The sequence below is a fragment of the Schistocerca americana genome, chromosome 3, assembly GCF_021461395.2.
Source record: "Schistocerca americana isolate TAMUIC-IGC-003095 chromosome 3, iqSchAmer2.1, whole genome shotgun sequence".
Classification (NCBI taxonomy): Eukaryota; Metazoa; Arthropoda; class Insecta; order Orthoptera; family Acrididae; genus Schistocerca; species Schistocerca americana.
In genome coordinates this window covers 599,116,176-599,124,732 of record NC_060121.1, presented here as the reverse complement: position 1 = coordinate 599,124,732, position 8,557 = coordinate 599,116,176, and the positions used below count along the sequence as shown (strand labels likewise).

Below are 8,557 nucleotides of genomic sequence, written 5' to 3'. Positions count from 1 at the left end.
TCCGCCTCTACAACAGAGTCAGCCACCACACCATTGATATTTCCACCTACTCCAAAGCATTTGCCTTTACGCAACCATCGAATCTCACTAAACGGTAGCGAATGTTGCATAGCATGCTCGTACAAGTTGTACACATTCAAGTACATGATGTTCATGTAACATCAGTTAGTAGTTCGATGTTGACTTTCGTTTTGTTGAGCATAGAATCCCAAGACAACCCAGGCGCTGCGTAATAAAACACGGGATGCAGAGCTTACACTCCAGTATTTATTAAAAACATTTGCAAGTAAACACACGTCTGTGTTCTTGTAGATTTTTCATACTCTCCTAAAGTGGAGACATGAAACTCCTGCCAAACATTCTTAGCTTGCACATACTCTCCATTGAATATGGCATCGCCTGTAAGATAACTGGTGAATGCAGTTGTGTCAGGATGTCGACTGCATTGAGTTTTCCCACACAATCCAGATACTCGTATGGGAAAATCCCCTTCCTTTCACAAAATGAAACTCGAGTGACGTTCACAGGCTCCTGAGGCAGAATTCCAAGTTTCTGGACTGATGCGTGCATAAAATGTAATGAGTCCAGGAAGTGGAGCTTAATTCTATTCGTTATTCATTTGGAGAATGAAATATATTTCTCAATGCTCTCATGTAAGACACTGACTTGATCCTTCTCCATACCAAAATAAGCCAAGTGTTCAACAAGAAAGTTAGCATCATACTCCCTCAAATTGTGGAAAAATACAGATATGCATCGTGGTAATTTGTACTTGACATTGCATATGTTATTGGCTGCACTGCACAACTTCCCTTTTAGATGACAAAGGTCCATATGAGCTGTTCCTGCTCTCTTTTTCTAATGGCTGTCCACAGATATAAGAGTCAACAGTCTTCTTGTACAAAACAACCTCCTCATTTGACTTGATCATGGGATTGCTAGTGCTGTAAAGCTTATTAACCACTCATGAAGAGTTTTTTGGTCCCAGTGACCAACCAAATCCCAGGATTATACCCAACATATGATTTGGGATGGCTGAGAATCAAATCATATGAATTTACAGCCTGATACACTGCCATATGTGGTACATGCTTTTCTGTGGATGTGGTACATAAGGCTGTAATGTTACCTTCATAGTGCGTCACAGGAGTGAGGAAGCACTCAAAGTCAATTTACACTGCATGAGGGTAATGCTCTTGACGGTGAGCATTCTTATGTTTTAAGATTTTGTTTTCCTCAATGGGCATGACAACACATACCAGTTTCATCGTAGAGCAATCTACAACACGCTTTACTAATGTCACTTGAGGCACCTTCAGCAAGTACAGTTTTTACACCCACTTTCACGCAGTTGATATCAAAGGAATCCAGAGATATCTCTGATCCATATGTAGTGGTATCGTCTCCTTTGGAGAAGAACAACAAGTTTACATGCAGCTTTTGCTGACTGGGAAATTCACAGAAATGAATGGGTCTGACAACTTTGTTTGGAACTTTACCATCTTTATCTAGCTTGTTCTCCTTCTGACTATCAACGAGAACCGATGTACCAGTATTCTGTGCCGCAAATTTAAGAACGTCCTGGATTGTAAGAGGGAACTCAATACCATGAAAGTTATAAAACCCCAAAACCGTTAACACCTCTGTTGAATTCGACATGTTTAATGCAGATGGAGATTGTGATTATAATTTATCTCACAATCCAGGGTTGACCATGCAAAACAATAAGTCTTTTTACTATTTTGGAAATTAATGTGTGCCTACTTGTCAGCTATATCCTTAGGAAGCTTGATTAGCTGAACACCCCATTTATCGGATCAAACAGATGTGTGTCGATGTCAAGGTGTAGTACTTATGTGAGTGCTTTCCCCAAGCCTCTAACTTCCAACACAGGAAACTTTACCTGTGTAGTAGTCGAGGTGGTATCATAAAACCACTTAATGATGGAGCTGTCCCACGAGACTACGCCATTTGTCTCCCAAATGTACACAATGGAAGTTAGAGGCTTGGGGAAAGCGCTCAGATTAGTACTACACCTTGACATCCACAGCCTGGGGGATGTTTCCGGAATGAGATTTTCACTCTGCAGCAGAGTGTGCGCTGCTATGATACTTCCTGGCAGATTAAAACTGTATGCCGGGCCGAGACTCGAACTCGGGACCTTTGCCTTTCACAGGAAAGTGCTCTACCAACTGAGCTACCCAAGCACGACTCACACCCCGCCCTCACAGCTTTACTTCTGCCAGTACCTCGTCTCCTACCTTCCAAACTTTACAGAAGTTCTCCTGCTAACCTTGCAGAACTAGCACTCCTGAAAGAAAAGATATTGCGGAGACATGGCTTAGCCACAGCCTGGGGGATGTTTCCGGAATGAGATTTTCACTCTGCAGCGGAGTGTGCGCTGATATGAAATTTCCTGGCAGATTAAAACTGTGTACCGGGCCGAGACTCGAACTCGGGACCTTTGCCTTTCGCGGGCAAGGTTAGCAGGAGAGCTTCTGTAAAGTTTGGGAGGTACTACACGAGATACTGGCAGAAGTAAAGCTGTGAGGGCGGGCTGTGAGTCGTGCTTGGGTAGCTCAGTTGGTAGAGCACTTGCCCGTGAAAGGCAAAGGTCCCGAGTTCGAGTCTCGGCCCGGCACACAGTTTTAAGCTGCCACGAAGTTTTTGACAGCTTCATAATTTTTTTCATAGAATGTCACAGCACCTGTACCTTCCCAAATAAAATAAACAGCAGAAAAAGACGAGCTTTCTCAATCAAATAAAGAGATCCAGAAGCCTGTCTTCCACAAACTGATTAACTAAAGAATGTACTATTTAAATTTATAAATAAAATATATATTCTCTGGAATGTAAAGGACATTGATTTAAATTTCATGTCGTGACATCCTTCCAATAGTTCAGCACAGACTGAGCAATTTATCCCACCAATTCGCTTTTTCTGGGGGTATGAAGGAACAGGAGTGAAGAGGAGTGGCAAAGGGGGAAGTGAGTGCTGGGGTCTTCCAAGAGAAGAAAGAGGGACCCTCCAACGGACTGGTGATTTCACCAAGGGGGGTAATTAATTGATCAATTAATTAACTAATTTGATAAAAATGTCTGTGCAGAATGGCCTTCGTCCCACTACTCTTGTTTACATATTCGTTTTGGATCCATATGCTCTCTCCATTTCGTTAACTCCTTCATCTTCTGTAAATTTTCCTAGCTCATTCTGTCGTATATTTTCTCCAAGATATTTAAGTTTCCTCCCATGCTCTATTTTACCTATTTATGTTTCTATGTATTTTGAGGATTCTTTAATATTTGTGATGAATTTTGTTTTCTTTTCACCCGAAATTTTAAGACCTGTACTTATATTTTTATATTGTTTTTCGATGCTATCACACTCACAGAGGCTAGATTCGACTCCGCCTACAATACCTCTGTGTTTATATACTATTCCTTCTCAGTTATTAACAATACAACAGAAACCGCTTGCAGGATGTGCTTTTATGCGCGATTTCATTATCTTTTTCATTATCATGTAAATCATTATTTGGTAGGTTCTATAGATTATGGAATAAATGATATTTTGTGTTCTCTTTTATCTATTGAAAGTTTAAAGATGCCTTCTGGTTGGTCTAAACCGGTAACGACAATTTAATATGCTCATGTGTCATTGTTGCACAAATATTTTAAACAGAACAAAAACCTCAAGCGGAGTTTCAATACAAAACTACACTAAAGTGGAGCGCCAAAGCATAGATTGTATTGCATGTAGCACTGCACTTTCTTTTATCAGTTACTGGTTTTTATCTGACGACGGCAGTAGTTTAACCGTGATGATAAAGAACAAATGTTTTAAGAGATGTAGACGGTGCTATTCAGAAAAATTACGCAAAGATCACCAACTAATTAAAAAAATTTATCTCCTTTATTAGTAACTGAGCCGTGGCACTCAATTTGATATAACGGGTGATCAAAAAGTCAGTATAAATTTGAAAACTGAATAAATCTACATCTACATCTACATCCATACTCCGCAAACCACCTGACGGTGTGTGGCGGAGGGTACCCTGAGATTGTCCATATGCTTCTGTGTGGGCTCTAATCTCTCTGATTTTATCCTCATGGTCTCTTCGCGAGATATACGTAGGAGGGAGCAATATACTGCTTGACTCTTCGGTGAAGAGCTACTAAGCGTCTCTCCTGCAGAGTCTTCCACTGGAGTTTATTTATCATCGCGATTACTAAATGATCCTGTAACGAAGCGCGCTGCTCTCCGTTGGATCTTCTCTATCTCTTCTATCAACCCTATATGGTACGGATCCCACACGCTGAGCAGTATTCAAGCAGTGGGCAAACATGAGTACTGTAACCTACTTCCTTTGTTTTAGGATTGCATCTCCTTAGGATTCTTCCAATGAATCTCAGTCTGGCATCTGCTTTACCGACGATCAACTTTATATGATCATTCCATTTTAAATCACTCCTAATGCGTACTCCCAGATAATTTATGGAATTAACTGCTTCCAGTTGCTGGCCAGCTATTTTGTAGCTAAATGATAAGGGATCTATCTTTCTGTGTATTCGCAGCACATTACATTTGTCTACATTGAGATTCAATTGCCATTCCCTGCACCATGCGTCAATTCGCTGCAGATCCTCCTGCATTTCAGTACAATTTTCCATTGTTACAACCTCTCGATACACCACAGCATCATCTGCAAAAAGCCTCAGTGATCTTCCGATGTCATCCAAAAGGTCATTTATGTATATTGTGAATAGCAACGGTCCTATGACACTCCCCTGCGGCACATCTGAAATCATTCTTGCTTCGGAAGACTTCTCTCCATTGACAATGACATGCTGCGTTCTGTTATCTATGAACTCTTCAATCCAATCACACAATTGGTCTGATAGACCATATGCTCTTACTTTGTTCATTAAACGACTGTGGGGAACTGTATCGAACGCCTTGCGGAAATCAAGAAACACGGCATCTACCTGTGAACCCGTGTCTATGGCCCTCTGAGTCTCGTGGACGAATAGCGCGAGGTGGGTTTCACACGACCGTCTTTTTCGAAACCCATGCTGATTCCTACAGAGTAGATTTCTAGTCTCCAGAAAAGATATTATACTCGAACATAATACGTGTTCCAAATTCTACAACTGATCGATGTTAGAGATATATGTCTACTGCACATCTGTTCGACGTCCCTTCTTCAAGACGGGGATGACCTGTGCCCTTTTCCAATCCTTTGGTACGCTAAGCTTTTCTAGAGACCTACGGTACACCGCTGCAAGAAGGGGGACAAGTTCCTTCGCGTACTCTGTATAAAATCGAACTGGTATCCCATCAGGTCCAGCGGCCTTTCCTCTTTTGAGCGATTTTAATTGTTTCTCTATCCCTCTGTCGTCAATTTCGATATCAACCATTTTGTCATCTGTACGACAATCTAGAGAAGGATCTACAGTGCAGTCTTCCTCTGTGAAACAGCTTTGGAAAAACACATTTAGTATTTCGGCCTTTAGCCTGTCATCTGTTTCAGTACCATTTTGGTCACAGAGTGTCTGGACATTTTGTTTTGATCCACCTACCGCTTTGACATAAGACCAAAATTTCTTAGGATTTTCTGCCAAGTCAGTACATAGAACTTTACTTTCGAATTCATTGAACGCCTCTCGCATAGCCCTCCTCACACTACATTTCGCTTCGCGTAATTTTTGTTTGTCTGCAAGGCTTTGGCTATGTTTATATTTTCTGTGAAGTTCCCTCTGCTTCCGCAGCAGTTTTCTAACTCGGTTGTTGTACCACGGTGGCTCTTTTCCATCTCTTACGATCTTGCTTGGCACATAGTCATCTAACGCGTATTGTACGATGGTTTTGAACTTTGTCCACTGATCCTCAACACTATCTGTACTTGAGACAAAACTTTTGTGTTGAGCCGTCAGGTACTGTGTAATCCGCTTTCTGTCACTTTTGCCAAACAGAAAAGTCTTCCTACCTTTCTTAATATTTCTATTTACGGCTGAAATCATCGATGCCGTAACCGCTTTATGATCGCTGATTCCCTGTTCTGCGTTAACTGTTTCAAATAGTTAGGGTCTGTTTGTCACCAGAAGGTCAAATATGTTATCGCCACGAGTCGGTTCTCTGTTTAAATGCTCAAGGAGTTTTCAGATAAAGCACTTAAAAAAATTCCACTGGATTCTTTGTCCCTGCCACCCGTTATGAACGTTTGAGTTTCCCAGTCTATATCCGGCAAATTAAAATCTCCACCCAGAACTATAACATGGTGGGGATATCTACTCGAAATATTTTCCAAATTATCCTTCAGGTGCTCAGCCACAACAGCTGCTGAGCCAGGGGGCCTATAGAGACATCTGAGCCTGCTTTAACCGTGACCTTCACCCAAATCATTTCACATTTCGGATCTCCGTCAATTTCCTTCGAAACTATTGTACTTCTTATCGCTATAAACACGCCTCCCCCTTCGCTGTCCAGCCTGTCTCTGCGGTATCCATTCCAATCTGAGTTTAGGATTTCATTACTGTTTACGTCTGGTTTCAGTCAAATTTCTGTCCCTAGTACCATATGGGCGTTGTGACCGTTTATTAATCACGGAATAATGTAGATAGAGAGGTACAAATTGACACACATACTTGGAATGACATGCGGTTTTATTAGAACAAAAAAAAAAAAATTTCAAAATATGTCCGACAGATGGCGCTTCATCTGATCAGAATAGCAATAATTAGCATAACTAAGTAAGACAAAGCAAAGATGATGTTCCTTACAGGAAATGCTCAATATGTCCTCCATCATTCCTCAACAATAGCTGTAGTCGAGGAATAATGTTGTGAACAGCACTGTGAAGTATTTCCGCAGTTATAGTAAGGCATTGGCGACGGATGTTGTCTTTCAGCATCCCTAGAGATGTCGGTCGATCACGATACACTTGCGACTTCAGGTAACCCCAAAGCCAATAATCGCACGGACTGAGGTCTGGTGACCTGGGAGGCCAAGCATGACGAAAGTGGCGGCTGAGCACGCGATCATCACCAAACGACGCGCGCAAGAGATCTTTCACGGCTCTAGCAATATGGGGTGGAGCGTCATCCTGCATAAACGTCGTATTTTGTGCGGATAGCATCGGAGGGTACGCCTCAGTGCACAACCAAACAGTAGCGTATGGAATGCCGGTGCGACGTGCGACTGCACGAGCGCTGACTTCCCCGTGCATAGACGAACCCGCTACAGTCTCCATTTCTTCCTGAACTGTCTAACCAACCCATGGCTTCGAACTTCGAAATCATTCTCGCCACAGCTGCATTTGTCAGCGGACCTTTACCAGTTCGAATCCCCTTCCTATGGCGATAGGATCGTAACGCTGAATTAGCACATTCTCCATTCTGATAATACGGCTTCACTAAAAGCGCCTTTTCAGGTAACGTCAACATGCTGCGACTGCTGGCGCATCTGACTCCCTCTCTCATTACAGCTCCTTTTATACACGATTGTCATGCGCAGTCACTGACATTTTGCTGTCCAGTGCCATCCATCGGGCATTTTGTGAACTTTGTTTTTTTTTTGTTCTAATAAAACCCCATGTCATTCCAAGCATGTATGTCAATTTTTACCTCTCTATCTACATTATTCCATGGTTTATTAAGTTTTCAAATTTATTTCTAGCGGGCATGTTAGCGATTCTTGTGTATAGAATTGGCTGGCTAGTTTTATGAGGAAGGACTGAGAGAGGACGCGAGTGGTACAACACCAACGACTGAGGCCGCGGGGTACAGAGGAGGCAACGCGCTATGAAGAGGAGAGGCAGTCAGGAAATTGCAGTGGATGCAGCCAGTGAGGTGCGCGAGACCGAGGAGAGGGGCCGTGCCCTTGTCGCTGGGGTCCTGCCTTTGTGTTGGCGTGCGTGTTGTTGGACGTCGAAATCACTGTTGGAACGAGCGACAGCCGTCAGATGCTGATTTCGAGCTGGGGATTCTCAGAAACCTATGAGACCAAATGCAGTTGCTGAATCAAGGGAGACAGCTCGTCTCAAAATTGCCTGTTTTCATGTTAAGAACAACGTCCTGCAGTGCTTTGAAATTCTAATGGAGCTTATGGACAAGAATTCTACCATTTGTTGAGGCGTAGTAAGCCACCACTTAAGACAGCCAATGGTTCGATGCAGTATAATATGCGATAGTGAAAATGTTATACAGTCGTGACTAACACAAATGGCTGTGCCCTTATAAACCTAATATTCTACTTTGGTTGTTATTTATGTTCCAGGAAAAACATTAACTGCGTGACTTGTGGTTGAGTTAGTTTGTTGTGGATAAATCAAAGCCATTGATAATGTGCATAGACAGACACCTTCAGTGGAATTGGTTTGTTCCCAGTTTGTAACTGTCTATCCTTTTGTTTAACAATTTCTTGATTTAGAATTTTGGTACGTTGCAGTTCAGTCTGCCACGTAGTTACAACTGAATCTCAATGACTTGGTGTGTCGGGAAAGATGGCATTTTGGTTGTACAACCTAACCCAGCTGGTGAAACAGGTGGTCATAGTTTC

The 8,557-nt window shown here is 42.3% G+C and overlaps 1 non-coding gene across 1 annotated transcript; it reads left to right on the top strand.

Moving 5' to 3' along the window:
- Window positions 1–2,567: 2,567 nt before the first annotated feature.
- On the top strand, window positions 2,568–2,642 carry Trnas-uga. The gene has a single exon. It is a non-coding gene; the product is annotated as a tRNA-Ser (tRNA).
- The last annotated feature ends 5,915 nt before the right edge of the window (window positions 2,643–8,557 follow it).